We start from the raw sequence: 17826 nt of genomic DNA, 5'->3' as shown, positions 1-17826 counted from the left end.
CGGAGCCTCCGCAGCTCTCGGGCTCCCCCCACGGGGCAGAGCGCGGCCCTTGCCACGGTGGCACCCCCCCCCCGCTCCACGTGTAAAACGATTTAAAAAAAGTAGAAAACGGGCCCCCAGAAAGCGGTTTTTTTTTGAAGGGAGAAGCGTGGGGAACACTCAGCGAAACGGAGGGGAGCGGCCCGGGGTTTGTGGCGGTTCCCCCCCGGTTCTGTGATGGGATCTTGATTTTGGCGCTGGGGGATGCCGCTCTTGCAGGCCTGCGCTCCCTGGGCAGGAGGATGCGGTGAGGAGGGCGCTTTTGCCCAAAAACTGCCTGTTCTTCCCCAACAACCTGGCTTGATCACCCCAAGAGGCTTCCATTCCAGCCTTCCCTCTTGCTTCCAAGCCTTCCCTCTTGCTTCCAAGCCTTCCCTCTTGCTTCCAAGCCTTCCTCAGGGATTCTGCACACACAGCATCTGGTTGGGAAGCGGAGCAAGGAGATGCTTGGACAAGCAGGAAAAGGATGGAGGGGACACAAGCTGAGAGGCAGAGGCTGGAGGGAGAATCCTGCTAGGACTTGGTCCTCTCCAGTTTGATTACTCACCTCCCGATGCTCATGCTGTGCTCTGCCACGCTTGGGGAGGAGGACAACAATGGAAAACGCAATCAAATAATTAAACACAACTAATATGAACAAAAGGCATCTAGGAGGTGAACAGACAATCCTAAAAATAGTATTTCATTGGCTGGAACTTTGTTTCAGACTGCTTTTGGGCACTGCATAAGAGGCAGAGCCTCTGCCTGCAGGGTTCCCAAGTTGTATTTCAGCACAGCGTGGCTGCAAGTTGATGCTTCAAGCACAGCTTCCCACCTTTGTCCTCCCTCCGTTTTCATATGTCCAACGTAAAGATGTTTCCCACCAGAACTCCAGCTCCAAGACTAAATTTGGGGTACCTGAAACAGCAGGACTTCTGCTTAAGGGGGTTGAGAGGTGGTGAGATGGTTTAAACAAGCAGCTGTGGCCGCTGGGCTCTACCCGCGCTCTTGGGGATAACGGTCCTGTCGGACACTGACTCATCAAGTGACCTCACGTCAGTGAGGAGACGAGTCTTAAAACGAGGAGTCAGACTTCAATCAATGTTGACACGCTAGTGCTAGCTTGGAAGAATTTAGTTTTAATATTAAAATCTGGCTTGAAGAAATGAACTTCAAAAGACACCGAAGAAAGAAGCCCTAATTATGAACAAATCATCGCTCTGCACAACTATTAGGAATGTAAATAGGGAGAGCAGTGGGTTTTCTTTACATGCAAGCAAAGTAACTTCTGTTCACAGAAGAGTGGTAGTGTTGGTATTGCGCTAGATATAAGCAGAGGGCAAAAGCAGATGGAAAAAATCCACGGTATTGCTGGGGTTTGTGGTCCATCACGCTGCGTCGGGGTGGCCTGAGCACCCCAGGAGCTGCAGCACGCGCTCGCTGGAGGCATCGACGAGCCCTGCAGGGATCTGCAGTCCCACCCGCTACACTTCTTACTACCAGCCACACTTCTTAGCATGGGCAGTTGCAGCTTGGTCGTGGTTTGGATGTTTCACGCTCTTCTTTCAAGCCCTCCGCACAAGGTCGCAGCAGGCCGAGCAGATACCCACATTGAGCAGCTGCTGGGGCTGTCATCAGCACGGCTGGTGAAAGGGGAAGCTGGAGACTTCACACCCTCTTCTGCAGGGGGGTTCTTCCTTGCCCCCGCGCCTTTGGCAACTTGGCCATGCCTCGTGCAAAGGAAAGAGGTTATTTTTCCTTGGAATTTCAAGTCCGCTGCCAAGTATTCCCACATCCTGGCACACAAGTTGGGCAGAGCCTGCCTAATTTCTAGCCAAATAACTCCGAATCTAAGTCTTTAAAGTAGGTGACTTTTCAGAAAACCTGCCATTTAAAAGCTGCAAAATGAAGGCAGTAAGGAATGATTCCATCGCAGCAGGAACATGGGAAAAATTCTCTGGAGAACCTGACCCTGACCCGAGATGGGTTTTGAGTTCATGTTAAACTGCAGGTAAATTTGGAAGCCATTCCGCAGATCTTCTAAGCACAAAGAATTTCCTTCCAAATCCTCTTTAAAAACCCTTCTTTTCCAATAAATGTTTCAGGTTAAGTTAGAACTTGAGAATACACATTTAACCTATTAGCAAAACGAAAAATGCTGGCTTTGTAAGATTTCTTGTGCTCGTCTCCTGCTTGAGATACACAGTTTGGAAACACCAAGATTACAGTAGTTCTAGACACTGGAAAGGGGTCTTATTTCAGGTACGTGCAACATTTTTTTTGCTTTGCCAAAATGTTTTCAAGCAGGGCAAATATTGCAGAGTGCTCTGCATTCCAGAAGCCCAACATAGCAAAGCACTCAGGCAGATGTGCAGTTCCAGGGGTGTTCATAACCAAACTCACCCACACCTGGCAGCATTTGGCCCCTGAAGCCCAACATACTGCAGAACAACGAAGCCAGAATTTACCCATCTACTTGATGTTCAAGTCAGAAGAGTTGCATCTCAGAGGGAGAAACACTTCAGTCGTGACGGATCACAGGGGTGACAGGGCTCTGTGCCATCCTCTGCTTGAAAAGGGGTACAAATACCCTCACTGAGAGAATATCCAGTTGCTAGGAATTCGGTTACCGGGAGCGGTGGGGCCTCTCCTTGAGCTCCATTTCTGTACTTTGCTCTGTACATTATTTATAGCTACAAAGAAGGTCTCTTTAAAAAATTCTCTCCCCAGACACAGAGACAGTTTGGTAGTAGATTTTTGCTTGGACTTCTTGAAAGAAAGAATCAACTCCTAACTGAACTGTAAGATAGATCTTGTGACACGCATTTCCTATCACTAGTAGCTTAAGTATTTCTACCTAATAGCCCATGCAAAGTTTTTTTTTTCCTCCCCCCGATTAACTTAATTTTCAAAAGCCAGAAATACTCTATGTTAATCCTTCATTCACTCCCCAGAAAAGTAAGGCAGCACAGCACTAAAAATAACCATAGGGCAGAGCTTTCTGAGACAGCAAAACTGACGTAGCGGCTAGAGGCTCCCAAAAGAGAAGGTCATCTCTCCATCCTGCCCGCTTGCTCTCGCTCCAGCGCGGCTGCATCTCTGACCCAGGCTGAGCCAGCCTGAGAAATCCAGCTAAAACGATGTTCTTAACACTCAGAGAGCGCTCACCTTCCTCCCAGCTATTCTGCTTCAACTGAGCTGTTCTCCTCCTCCTCCTCTCCGAGGGACCATACAAGTATTAACACCCTTAAGAAGGGGCTGGCACTGCAGCAAGGCGGGACATGCATCGTGTGGTTAAACACTGTGCAGGGATGAAGGCTCTGGACCTGGGCGGGTGACACAGCTGAGCCCGCAGCCACCTCAGCCACCTCAGTTTATTTTGCTGCTATCTGTGAGCAAGCTGTAACAGAACAGCTCTGACCAGAGCGGCTTCCTTCTCACGGCTACGCTCGTCATTTAATGGGACTAGATGCGAGGATTCGCCCCTGTTGTAAACACGGGCGTGAGTAACATCTGCTGCCTAAATCGGCATGAAAAATTGTTTACTAGACTGCAAACATGTAAACTGGAGGCAGCTTCTTGGACACATAAGCAGCAGCCCAGGAGGTGGGATAGCAGGCCAGCCTCTGCCAAGTCTCACACTGGTCCTTGTCTGGGACTTCAAAGGATCCCAGCTCTGGGATTCCAGACAGTTGCGGATAGCCTCCTGCCTCCCTAGGATCACCACAGGGACCCCAGGGAAATGGGCACAACCCCTTTCCAAGGTGCTCTGCCAAGAGCTGCCCTCACACCAGCCGCGCTGGGACCCACGTGTGGCTCTGGACTAACCTGACTCGTGTGTGGGACTGACGGTCCCGGCTCACCGTGGACTTTGACCTCTGCAAGACAAATGAGAAAGAGCTCAATCCACAAATCCCAGGCACTTTTTATCGGGTTATGCAACACAACAGTCACAAGGTCACTAGTCACTTCCATTTCATTCTAATTGCATTTGGATACCATGCACCTGCTGTTTTGAAAGAGGGATTTTATTTCCCCCCTCCTTTTTTATTTTTTTTTTTCTCTTCTTTTAAAACAGGAATATAGGAACATAAAAGCAAAATGGCAAATTACAAACAGGTAAGCAAACACCTTCTAACCTTTTAATGCTTTGCATAAAGTACATACAGAATTCATTCACATATAACACTCTGAAGAGCGGGACATTATTAGCATTCCTAAAAGATAGGCATAATTCAGCTAAAAGTAAACATAAACATCCAAAATAGATGTTTTTGAAAGAAGCAGACTCGTGCTAGATAATCTAACTCTCTGGATTTTACAGGAGATTCAGCTAGGTATCCAGCATCTGGAGAGCTCTTATAGAAGAGGGAACAGTATATGCTCGTAATGGAACGATCTACTCTGAAGAACTCAAACTGAGTATAAATCAGAGAAGGGACAGATCTAGCTAGTCAGGGAGGAAAACAGGAGGCAGCAGAAACCAATACTGAACAGCAAGCCAAACAGTGGTCACTGGACAGTAAAAACTTCTAGTATCTACCACCAACGGGCTCTTATGCCCTCAACTTAATGGATCCATCCTCCAATTAATTTATGAAATGCAGATATTTTTGTATATATCAACTAAGTATCAACTGTTAAAGCTGACTCTCTTACACTACTCCCTATCTTGGAATTGGGTCCGCAGCAGCACGCTCGCTCTCCCAGACAGTTGCCTTTATTTCACCACTCACCTACTCACGAGGACTGGATTAGAGGACAGAGGCTGCTGCACAGAGCAAAGGATGTGTAGAATAGTTATTCTGGGACAGCTTCCCCACTGGAGATGCAGTTTAAATTGGCAGAGAACTTGCTAAACCATCTCCCTAAAAGACAAAACATACAGCAGAACAAGTGATCTACGCTTTGTTGTGTGCCATTACTGCTGCTGGGTTAAGGCTGGCATTTTTACAATTTAACCGACGTAGCGATGCTGGCAAAAGCAGTAGTACCTTGAACAAAAAGGCAAGATGCACCAAGAAACACACACACAAAAGTGAATTGCTTGTTTTGTTTTTAAGAAACTGCTTCTTTCTCTAATACATCCAAAGAGGAGAATAAAGGAGCCACGAGCACTAGTTAACGAAGCCGAATCACCTCTGGTGTGGAGAACAGCATCCCAATAGCAGCACGCAGCAGCCCTGCAAAAGAGTTTACTACATGCATGGAAGAGTGTCCTAATAGAACTACAGCACAAGCAAAATTTAAAGATGTAACATAAATTATACATCTGTAATTGAATCAGAAGCCTAGGTGTAAGGCCTTGTTCTACTGGAAAGTAGCCTAGAACTTCATAGGACAAGTCCAATTAATAATATTCATTCTTAATTATCATCTTTAGGCTGCAGTAGAACTTATCTCTGCTCCAGGAAAGCATATGAGTCAATCCTTGACTAACTGGCTCTGATTCACTGAGGAACCAATATACATAAAATCAATCCGAAGATAAAAAATGCTTCACTGACAATTTATCTAATTTATCTAATGGCTGCTAAGATTGGAGTAATAGGAGAGAGATGAGAGAGAACAGCATTACATTGCTATGGAAACTAGCATTTTCAAAATAAATACCTTTGCAGAACTGAGGCTGCAGATCTAAAATAATCCATCCTGGTTTTGATGTTGCCACCTTTGCCACGAGCTCCCGCCAGGCTGACCTGCCAGGCAGGGACCAGCCTTGAGTGCACAGACCTCAGGCTGCAACGCCACCAGACACTCCAAGGCTGCTCAGCCCAGAGCAGATCTGGGCTCCGAGCACAAACCTCAGCATTTGGTCTGTTGCTTAAACAATTTTAGGGGCCCACGTAGCCAGTGTGGTCAGGACAGTGCAAAATGAGTCCACTTGATGGGGAGAGTGTCATCTGTATCCCACTGCACTGATAATCCCAAATATTCTGTTTTACTTGCATGTGAGCAAAGAGGGCGCTCGCTTTTAGTTGCACCTCCACATCCCACCTACCGAGCTCCATCTCTCTGACTGCTGCTGTAAACAGCTCTAGGCTCCCAAAATGCTGACTCACAGTGCTGGGACTAGGGAAAACATCTAGACTTGCTAAAGAAGCGAAGCCCAGCACATTTCCTGCTCCTCCTCATCTGTGAGCCCCTCATCATGAGAGGCCGTAGCGAAGGCTGCTGCTTCCCAAGGGGAGGAAAGAGTTTTCTGTGCTTGTTTCCTAGAGATAGCCCAGATTTCCCTGAATTCCCACCTGCCAGCTAGCAATTGCATGCAGGAAAAGAACACCCCACTACTACTCAAATATCATAGAGCTAGGGATGTTATGAGATTAATAACTCCTGGGCAAGCTTCCTGGCCCAATGCAGCACTGTTCCCTCCAGTGCAGTTCCTGGGACTTAGGCAAGGTGCTTTAGATGCCTCCCTGGCCTGTGGGAGGCTGCTCGGTACCTACACCCTTCACCGGACCGCATAGGTAGCTCCAGATCCTGCCCTCAGAGCAGCTGAGTCAGTGCAGACAAGCAGAAAATCACTATTTGCTTTGGGAGGGTTTGCCAGCAATCAAAGCACAGGCAAGTCTGCACTGGGTGCAAGCTACAGATTACGGGAGCAGGACTCGAGCTCCCGCTGGGCCCTGGGGACACGGAGCTCTCTCCATGGAGCCAGTCCGGGTGCATCCTGCCCGCAGTGTCCCAAACTAATCAGCCCTGGACTTTGTCCAACTGGCAGGCTGAACGCCCACCATGTCACCGGCTTGTTCTCTCCACCAGGAATGACCTTTTGTTTGCACAAAGGGGCAGAGTGCTTAGGGAAACAGCAATGTTTTATGTCCATTTTATGCCCACTCTTCACATGGCAAAGGACTCCAGGAAGCCTCAAGGGACAAGGAGCCTTTATGGGACGGGCAGGGTGCGGAATTGCCTCCTCCTGCCACGGCCTGCGTGGCTCATTCGCAGAGGCTGCTGAGGTGCCTTTGCAAGCTGGGCAGGGCAGATCAGGGAGGATCTCTCACCAATGGAAGGAGCAGCTGCGGTGAGCTTTAACTGCATTAAAGGTCATAAGGTAGTGGTAGTAAGTAAAGGTACTCAGGAAGATGAGGTACTTCAGCTCCTAGAACGATCCCAAAACAGCCTGCTAAGACAAATTTTCCCTCCACTGCTCTCCCCCAACTTCCTGGTGAAAGTTGGTCTTTCCAGCGGATTCCAAAGCCAGCTCCTGAGAATCTCCATGAGATAGCACATTAGGATGGAGAGCTCTGGCTGCTCTTCCTCAAAGCTTCCCATTGAATTCCCCTCAGCTTCTCTCAATCACCTGGAACACAATTTGGTCCAAGTACATTCTTTGGTCTGAGTAACTACCTTGAATAACTGCACTGTTACCACAAAGAGGGTTCAGTGCGAAGGCAAGATCAGATTATAAATGCGGAACAGCTGCTTAAGCAGAAACTGAGCAGCAGCAATGATGTTGGGCAAAGCAAAGCATCCTAAGAGTGGAGAGCACCTCCTTTCTCTAAGGCACAAGCACATTGCTGTCATTCGGCTCCCTTTCTCTCAAACTTCCTGGGAGCAGCATCAGCAAGTACATTCTGTCACATCCGACCGACCAGAGGACATTGTCCTAGCCGGGCAGTAATGACCTGGCCTTCATTTTTTACAGTTTTGTCACCATAAAACCACTAGGCATGAAACCTGCAGCACAAAGGAAATTCTAGCTAGCACACACTGCTGCAGTGCACTTTCCTCCACAACACAGGTGATTGCTGGCACTGTAAACCTCTCCTATAACCTGTATTAGATTCACATAACATTTCACATCAGGCACTGCACTTCAAAACTTGGCTCAGGCTCCTCTCCATGGCCAGACTCTGTATACACAACAGAGACTAAAACCCTGAGGATCACAGTGAGCAGCTTTGCTGCTTTGGTAGAGCAGCATGCTTGGCAACAGACAGTTCATCCACGTAGAAGTGAATTTCCTTTGGCCAAAACAAATAGGGAAATGCACCTAGAATGAAGGAACATCCACATTTCTCCATAAGCAAGTTGCACTGTGAAAGATCAGCTCTCTGGGTGAAGGGCTACGAGGAGACACCCTGGGCATTGCCACTGCCACAGTCTCTGCTCTGCCACTGTGCAGAGGGGACGTTGGACTGACCTGTTCACCTTCTGGAAACGAGGGGCAAGAAATGCTCCCCTTGGCCCACTTGCCAGTCCAGCTGCACATCCTGAAACGAGTCATAATGAGACAGAAGCACAGAGATTACTGCCTCAAATGCCATGGAAATAATTCCTAAAAGGAGGAGTCTCTGTTTAAGCCTGCAGAGGGTCTGCCTGGACTTCTCTCAGTCCTTCTCTCCTTGTACCTCCATGGTGCGACTCTCCCATGACTTAGCCCCTCTCTTTCCCAAATGCGACTTAGCTAATTAAGCTCCAGCTCTTCCCCTTTGCTTACCAGTTCTTGCTGCACCAAACAGCAGTATGAGCGCTCTCCCACTGATGTCACCACTACCTTTAAGAAAGAGGCTGACCTGCAAGCTAATTTTAGCCATGTTGTAAAGTTGTGGAGCTATTTTGATCACATCTTTGTACTGTAAGCTGCAGGATGCTGACAGGTTTTATGTTTGCCTAGGGCAACAGGGGCTTTAACTGTGAAAGAGAAAGGCTTATGACTTTGCACTAAGGCTTTTCTGCCCTTCCTGTGCCATAAGACTCTTTACACCAAGATTTGGTTTCTAATCGTTTCAGAAACGAGCAACACATCTCCCCGAATGCCACTGTGCTCTAATAGGCTCTGCAGGGCCTTTGCTTTGCTGTGCTCTGGTCTGCATTGTTTTTTTAAGGCTTGCAAAAGGAGCTATTTGTACTGAGAGCTCCCTCATTACCACTTGCCCCACTAGCCAAGAGGTGAGGGGGCAATTCTGTGTTCACAGAGGCACTGGGGGAGATTTCATCCATCTCCCCTTGCATCATGTAAGCATTTGCATGAAGATCAAGGGACATTAGTCCTGTACCTGCTGAGAACTAGGGTGCACATAACTCCACAGAGGCAGAAGGGGAGAGTAGAGAGGAATGGTTCACACAGCAACATGTTGTTCTGAGTACAGATTAATGCCTGGGAGCTCCGGGATACCAGTGCATCAGGCAGAAGGTGGCTAGACCAGACCCTTGTTTTCTCTGAAGCACCAAGGATTGGTTGCCAAGTTTGCTGGGACTATGTGCAGCAAGTGCAAAGCACGGGCAGAATGGGAGCCAAAGCAGCTTGGTTTAACAGAATTAAAACCATAGAACCAAGAGAAACCTCGAAGGACAGGAAGTGTGAAGTGAAAGAAAATACTGAAACTGCTGTGTATAAGACAAGGATGGACAAGTCAGATGCGTAAAGACGGAACAAGGCACTGACAATATACACTGGGTTTTAAACAGCTGTCAGCCTCCTCTCACCTCCCAAAACTTCTCTTGGGATCACTGCTGACTTCAGCTATCGTAGATATTTTCTTGAGACACTTCAGATAGATGCATGGCTCCTAATACTGCAGTCCTGCTTGGGGCAAGTCCCTCACGCAGCATGGGGAAGCAGCATTTCTTCAACTCTGATGTAGAAATCTCTCACATTTTTTCTCCCTCCAACTTCCTTCTACAGTTTGCACACTAAAACCTATGTCCTACTTTTAAGGTGAGCCACTCACTGTAACTGATGCAACAACCACCTGCTCTCCTGAGTCAGCACAGCTCCCATTTCTTCTTCCTTAAGGGATCACCATCTGCCAACCGGATGGACTGTCTCAGGCAAACACCAGCAACCTGCTGCAAACTAAGATTTGCTTTACAGAGCATCACTGTCTGCTTTAACTCATTTGGTCTCAGACAAGCATTAATCTGTTTGTGTTCTGTGTTACCTACGTTGCAATCTTCATGTTAGTGAAGTCAGTTCATTATTAACAAATATTTTATAAAATGTAAAATAAAATTAATAATTAAGATTTTTGGTACATAAAATAATGGGTTAAACACAGCCCACTTCTAACAGGCCTGGAACTGCTGCAGTTTAGACATGGATATATGTCTAGCAGCAAAGCAACGAGGCCTGTTGCGTCAAGCAGTTCAATGAAACGATTCCTGTTTCAGCTTCCCCTGCAGCTATACACAAAGCAGCAGTGCCCAGTACATAGCGAAAACACTTTAATAAGATGAAATAGCAGAGCAGCACGTTGCACACCATCCCCACCAAGCATCTGCAGCCTTGCTTTGGGACACTGCACGTGTGGGATAAATACAGCGTGATAAGAATCTCTCCCAGCACAGTCAGAACGGATAACCCGTCAGCTCCTGCACAGCAGATCTGTGCTCCTGCTAGCAGAGCTCTAGTAACTGGTGTTATTAGTTTATCCTTTGTTACCCATCTGGATCCTTATACTTCACTCATTTTCCTCATAGTTTATGTTACTATCACTCCACCACTGAAATCACTGCTTGCTTCCAACAGTCATCTAAAGAAAACATCCTGTTATCATCTCCACACTGCAGATATTTTACACATAAATACAATTAAAATGCATTCTCAAGTATTCCTGCCCCTGCTCTATTTTCTGGTATGGAAGCACGAGGCATACAGTAACAAATCACAGGCTGCTCACCCCACAGACGTAGTCACAGGCTGTCCACCAATGGTGCAGATTCACAGGCATCTGCTTGTAATGCACTCGAGCTGCCAGCTGCAATTATTCCAAGTCTCCTCTAGGGAGTGCAGTTGTAAAGGAAGAAATAAAATCTGCAGCACGAATGCCAGCTGGTAATCAGTGACTCAGGATATTCAGGCAGTCTGCCTATTTCCAGCTGAACACAGAAAGCAGCACTAAGATCTGAGCTTGGTTTAAGAGCAGGATGCTACTAGAACACTGGTGTGTTTTAATATGTGAAAGAAAAGTCTCCTAAGATACTAAAATGCAGATGCAAATCTAGTGCTAGTACCTCTAACACTGAAGCAATCTGATAAAGCAGCACAGCCATAGGTGGATGCAGCACAGGCAGCATCACCGCGGGCCTTCTGTCTCTTCCCTGCAAGGATACCACACTGCAAGCCCGTCAGAACATCCAGGGAGGCTCCTTAGGAACAGCAAGGCATGTTTAGTCTCACAATATCATTTAGACCTTAACCTTTATGCAAAGAACACCAAAGAGGCATTCATTTCTAGGGGGAGATTTTGTATGCGCATCTCTGTACTAGATACCAGGCAGAGCCATCAAGTTATTTCACCTTGGAATGGCAAAACATCCAAACAGCAGAACTTCTTATAGCCGCTCATCCTAGCGGCAAGGAACCATGGATGAAAGGGCCTAAAGCTGCATATTTCCCCCTTACAAATTCCACGTGCGTCAACTCTTTAAACTCACTGAACCTTCCAGAAAGAAGCATCAGATTGTGAAATGAAATCTCTGTGACTCCAATCTTAAGGAAAAAAATGGCTGCAGAAGCCGTGACAGAAGCTTTGCCACATATAGAAGTCCTGTGCAGCAACAGTGGGGCAGACCTTCATGCATCCTAAGGACAAAAATGGGATTTTCACTTCCAGCCTGGTGTTCATTTCTCTTCAAGTGGCAGCGAGTACCTGCAGGAACACACCAGCTTTGGACTTTGAGAGGCTGAAATTTCCTTCTGTAACAGGCAGGAGGATGATTGCTTCTGCCGCATCTGGAGGATGTCACTAGGAGGGAACTCTAACCAACACTACTATTTAAACTGAGAAACTTTGCTAGGATCTGCTGTGCATAAGAGCCCATGCCAAAGTGGGAAAGACACTGAGCACAAGCTGCACGTTTGCTCAAAGCAATAGCTCAAAAGAGACCCATCTGATTTCTGACTCCAGGTCCTTCTCACTTTTTGTCTCATCACCACATTACATATGTAAGCTACACATTTAAGTTACCACAAGCTAATTCACTCGCCCTCTCTCTTCATTATAGCCCCTGCTGCTTTTTTCTCACTCGCTTTCCTCAATGAGCACTACTGACAGGGACTGGAAAAACAAGGAAAAAGAGAAAACAAACAAACAAAACAAACCTCACCACATACTGCATCTTCTTCCAGCCTTAGGAACTGTGCTAAATGAAGAGGAATCATCAGCTGTTTCCTGCCCTTGCTATAAGGGAGAACCTCCTCCCTAACCTGTTCCACCTACTCAGTTTTCCCCTCCATCAGCATTGATTTCCACTGCTGCATTGAATAGTTACAGGTGCTTGTGAACAGAGGCCTGGGGAAGGCAGAGGTGGCATTAAGAAATCCTCATGAATCTATGAGAATTTTCTGTAATCTGTGCTGCAGGCACAGCCAGTTTCCGGGGGAAACGGTTATGATGTGCACATTATCAGAGCCTCAGAACTTCCCTTTCCCTCTCCTTAGGTTTCCCACACTGGATTACAACCTACCCACCTTCACATAAAAGATGTTGAAGCTTTCAATGAGGTCACACCAGGCACTGACAAGCTCTGATGGGTGAGTCATGCTGCAGTAGCCAGAGATACTAGCAACAGATTTGTTAGCTGTATGCAGTCTACCTCTTTTTTCAGGCCTAGAATCTTATTTCAGCACAAAACGCAACATCTCAGAGACTGGCGGCTGCAGAACAATTAAGGACCGAACCCATATTTTCCAGAGCTCTTTTACAGACTATAGGCAGGTTCCATTCCTGAGAATATGTTTACAACAACATTACATTTGTTATTTTCTTGGAAAATGGAAGATCAAAATCCAGTCTGGATCAGTGGGTGGAGCTATTCATTGCAGTTCACTGGAAAAATCTAGCTGTGCTAATCAGGAATGTAAGAGGTTTCATTGAAAAACCTTCATCAAGTCTTGCTCCAGTAGTTTAAACCATCACATCCAGCAAACTGCTGTTCTAGAAGCTACTACCCTGTCACAGCGCTAGCAGGAGCAAAATCCTTCCATTTTGCAGTTAACTTTCAGAAGAACTGTCACCCAGGAAAGGCATGGTCACATGTTTTGATGTGCATGGGATATCTGTGCAGGGCTACACAGGTCAGCAGAGCTCCCCTTGGGGCAGAGCTTGCACAGTCAACCAAAGAATCATCTCAGGGACAGGTTCAGTTTGCCTGTATAAATGTACAAAAAAAGCACCTGAGACACAGCAGCTTAATCGGCTTATTGTTATTCTCCTATGGAGAAAGGTGGAAAGAATGCCTGGGGTATCCCTGGGAGCCAGAGTCAGGAGAGACCTGAAAGTAATCAGAGGAAACACACATCTGTTAAGAAAATAATTTCCCCCCCCCCGCCTCAAGTCTTGAAAATATTGCCCTCTCCAGCAAAAGATCTGCCCACCCAGAATCCCGTGGTAACCTGCTTGACATAGGTACTAATGACCTACTGGCATTTATTTGTAATTCAACAGAGTGGCATTTGCCAAGGAAGGAAAAACTGTTGAGTCACACCAAAAGCCACTTCTCCACCTGTGTGCCTGCCCAGAGGGCAGAATGGGACAGTTAGTCAGAAAGCTGAGATTAGGTTTACGCCTCTGACAACGATTTCCCACGTGATCCTGGGTAAGCGCTTCCCTTTCTTGGGCCTCTGTTTCCCTATTTCTTAATGGATAGCACCACTCCTTTGACTCATGGGACATGTGTACAGCAAAGAACAACTTGCTTATCTAATAAAGAGTAACAGAGAAGACTGAAGAGCTATTATTATCATATAATACAGAAGTGGTTACATAACAAGGCCAGCATTGCTTCATTTTTGTCATTACCACATAACATTGTCAACAGGGTGCTGTCTGACATGATATCTTCATCCCAAGAGATCTACTAAATTGTTTACCAAACATATTACAACAGTCTAGGAGACTGCCTCACTCATTCTGACCAACCTTTCTCCAGAACACGTTTTTCCTGTATAACCCTGTAACCTGTAATAATGGCCTAAACTATGCTGAAGGAATGACAGCAGGTTTCATGGGATAGCTAAAGCAAAACATTTCCTGACTTGTGCATTTCACAACTAGTCACACACACACATACACACACACACGTGCTTATCTTCCTTGCTAATAGAGATCAAGGTGAAAGTTTTTAAATCAGCACATAACATATACAAGAGAATATTCTAAAAACCTCAAAGCCGTGCAAAAATTCTTCACCTAATCATACATTCTGCATGAAAATGAACTTAAAAGCAGAAATAACTGCAGTCCATAACTGCTATTTCCATAATGAAGATTTCCAGATTTATGTTCTAGGATTCATTCTAGAGTTTACATTCATTTGCTTAAAAGAGGTCAGAGTAAAGCAACACATGCATTGAAGGCTAAGAAAGGTACATATGTGACTACAGTAGTTAGAACTCTGCCATAATCACAATCTTATCTTTCTTATCTACTGAAAGTATTTATATAGCAATGATTACTGCACTAGGCCCTATCACTGCTGAATTAGTTCTGAACCTGCACCTTAGCGTTGCTATAGGACATTTATACTGCTAGAGGTGTTGTCATTCTGCTGAGACAGAAAGCCAAGCTCCTCATGACTTAAAAAGTCATTAAAAAAAATAAACTATGACAAGTCCAAAGATGTAGGGGTGTTAACCCCAACGTCCTGGCCAAATTCCCAGCTTGAGTAATTACAATGTGCTTTGAATAAATTCTTGCCACAGTTTCCGTTGGACATAGTATTGTTCTCTACTTCCTCTCCTACAATATTATGTAGTGCTGATGCACGCTCTTAAAAGTCCTGTCTAACCTGGACTGTTGTGTGGGTCTACCCAGGACCAGCTCCGTGACACAACGTCGGGAACAACGCGTTGAAACCTGTTCTGCTTGTCACCTGAACCGCTAGGCAATTTGTAATTTTTATTTACTGATGGTCTGGCACCTCCTTCAGATGGTATTAACCTTGGGTTTAGGCTACCTGATGGAAAAACTGTTGCAAATCCCAACTACAAACATAGCGAAACTAAAGATGTTAATGTATGCAAGTTAAATTTCCATCAGTAAGTTAACAAGCTAAACTAAAGCCAGTTAACGTTCTAGATAACTGCAATAATCACCTGAAAAGGAAGCAAAAAAAAATGTCTAATAGCAAAGGGCTGTGGGGGGGTGCGCTAAATGGCTCTATTGGTTGGTGCCTAGATAAATTTATATATTTTATATATATATATTTTTTTTAATAATGCAGGTCTCAAGAATCTCAGGACTTTTTTCCCCCTCCTCTCTCTAAACTCATGGTCCAAAATAATACAATATTTTTCAAGAAGCCATTGACAACTTTTAGCAAACATAGATCTACTATTTTAAATAAACTACTTGATGATACGTGATGGAGCATTATTCCAGCTTCTGCCATTAGCCTCCTTTAGAGGCTCCAGGGATTTCTATTTGGGCTCACCACTGTGTTACACAGATCAAAAGCCAAAGAAAAGAGGCCCAGGAAGTTGGCTGGTATTTGCTGGTTTATCTCCATGGTCCTCATTACCTGAAACTTTTAGCCTCATCATCCATGAGCTTTGAAAGCAACTGTCCAGAGAAGGAAGCACAAGACAAGTACGGAAGAACTTGATTCCAAATCCTACGTTATGCAGGCATGGGCAGATCATTCCCCTCTTACCGGCTCACTTAGATACCTCATCTGTAAAGGGACATGATAGCCACTAATTTGACAAAACTGGTACCAGAACAAGTTTATATTTATAGACCGTTATGAACTGAAAATTCTAGATTCAGGTTAAATATCACTGTTCTAACATTTGCAAATACAAGTATTTACCTTTTTTAGTATGTTCTTAGTTTCCCCAAGCATGCCTCCAAATTCATATTGTTTTACAAGACAGAAATTGTAGCTTAAGAAAGTCGATGGTTTTATTTTTTGAGCCATTACAGAAATGCCTTTTAACTTGTCAAGTGATATGCTACAAATATCTTTGGCAGATGAATGAAACCAAGTTTCCTGTCAGAGCTGCCAACTTCAGCATTGAGATAACCAGATAAACCTTTAGTTTGCCTCTCCCAATAGTTACAACAACATATGCTTGAAGTGATCCACATTTGTGTTACTTTTCCTATTGGGATTTCAAAAGGCAAAGTATCAGACCATCATGTGACAAGTTTGCAAAACACTAGATCTGGTCCACAACTACTTACAGTCAACCTCTGTTCACAGCTTTATGCAGTTTTCCCTCGTACCGTATTAAATAATTCCCATAGTTCTACTTATCTGAAAGTAAATATGAAGTTTTGATACATAGCATGCAGATCCTCCTCAACAAAGGGTACAAAAACTTCTTCAGGTATAAAATTACTCATTTATAGAAAAACAGGAAGGAAGTTTTGTTTGCTTGTTTTATTTTAGCAGTTTTGGTAGCATTGAGTTTACAGAATGGTAGTATTTCATATTGAGGATAATGTGAAACTTTCTTAATATTTGCGGGATATTTTATAAACTGAGAATATTGTTATTCTGTACATAATCCAGAATTTAAAAGTGGAAAAAAATCCCTATGAACACACCTTTTAAAACTTGATATTTTATATAATTATTTTTATTAATTTATTATCAGGGCACCACAATAAATTGGTGACTCTTTGCCCCCTATACTTTTGAAAGGGAAAACAGCCATGGTCACAAGGGAGACTGACCTCAGTGGTTTCCTCTGTTCAGACCACACAATGCAGTTCAACACCATTACAAGGGGACTTGGATTCTTCAGAATTCCTCCCTTGCAATCTATTGTAAAAAATAAATAAAAATGTGTCTGTAAGATGTGATAATTAATCCCCACACAGGGCCAACTGTTATCTCTAGCTCATAGATGGAGATAGCAAAGCACACATAGAAGGTCATGAACCTACCAGGTCCAAAGCCCATCCCTGTGAGCCCAGACTGGGGCTCAGGAGGCCATGTGCTCAGCCCGCAGCTTTGCCCTCCTCCGGCTTTAGGCTGGATCCTATCCTCCTTAGGCTGGATCCAGCAGGCCGGACGCCCTGAAAGCCCTGGTCTGAGCAGGCCCGCAGCACAGCAGCTACCCCAGGGAAGCGCCTGCCCACGCTCAGGGCCACCCCTGGCCGCTGGGCTGCTCTCGGGGAGCAGAGCAGCTCCGCTGCAGCGGGGAACGCTCATGGCAGGACTGCCACCCCACAGCGCTCTCCTCCAGCACACCTGCCCCGCAGCTCCCTCCTCTTCCTCCCAGGTGATCCCAAGCCCCACCTTTCCTATTCCCAGGCATTCCGCTTCTCCGGGGCGCTCAATAAAGCACCCCAGGACCATTGCCCTTCAAGCACCTTCTCCTCCTCCAGCCCCCCAGCTGCCCCAGGGCGGCCCCCATCACCGCTCTCCCGCACCCCTCTTTCACTATCCAGCCCCCCCCACTGCACCATGGGGCTCTCACAACACCTGTGTCCCCCCAGCACCCCTTACAGGCCTCCCCTCTCACCCCCATCCACCCTCTAGTCCTAACTGCCCCCCATTCCTCACACCCCAACTGCCCCCCATTCCTGCTACCTCGCTCCCAACTGCCCCCCTCACAGCACAACCCCCCCAATCCCTTTTCCGCTCTCTCAGCCCCAGCCCAACTACCGCTCAACCGCACCCTCCAAAGCTGAACTGCCCCCAGCCCCTCCTTTCCTCTAAAGCCCCCTCCCACCTCAACCCAACCGTGTCCCCCACACACTGAACTACTCCATCATGTCCCAGCCAAACCATCTCTCCCTCACAACTAAACTCATCCCTCCAGCACCTCCTTTCCCCTTTTAAATCTCCCCCTCCCCTCTAAATACCCCCCTCCCCCCGCCCAACTGCCCCAGCCCCTCCCGCCTC

At 46.1% G+C, this 17826-nt stretch overlaps 1 long non-coding RNA gene across 1 annotated transcript; it reads right to left on the bottom strand.

The window, feature by feature from the left end:
- Positions 1-1388: 1388 nt before the first annotated feature.
- Positions 1389-17101, bottom strand: LOC112954597. Its single transcript, XR_003250755.1, has 5 exons — positions 16863-17101; positions 16650-16737; positions 4755-4886; positions 3847-3896; positions 1389-2584 (listed from the first exon to the last, which is right to left on the bottom strand). It is a non-coding gene; the product is annotated as an uncharacterized LOC112954597 (long non-coding RNA).
- Between the last annotated feature and the right edge of the window lie 725 nt (positions 17102-17826).

Source organism: Nothoprocta perdicaria, unplaced genomic scaffold (genome assembly GCF_003342845.1).
Source record: "Nothoprocta perdicaria isolate Ctin4 unplaced genomic scaffold, notPer1 scaffold_50, whole genome shotgun sequence".
NCBI lineage: Eukaryota > Metazoa > Chordata > Aves > Tinamiformes > Tinamidae > Nothoprocta > Nothoprocta perdicaria.
Note: the sequence above shows the minus strand (reverse complement) of the source record. Positions and strands in the feature narration are given on the sequence as shown.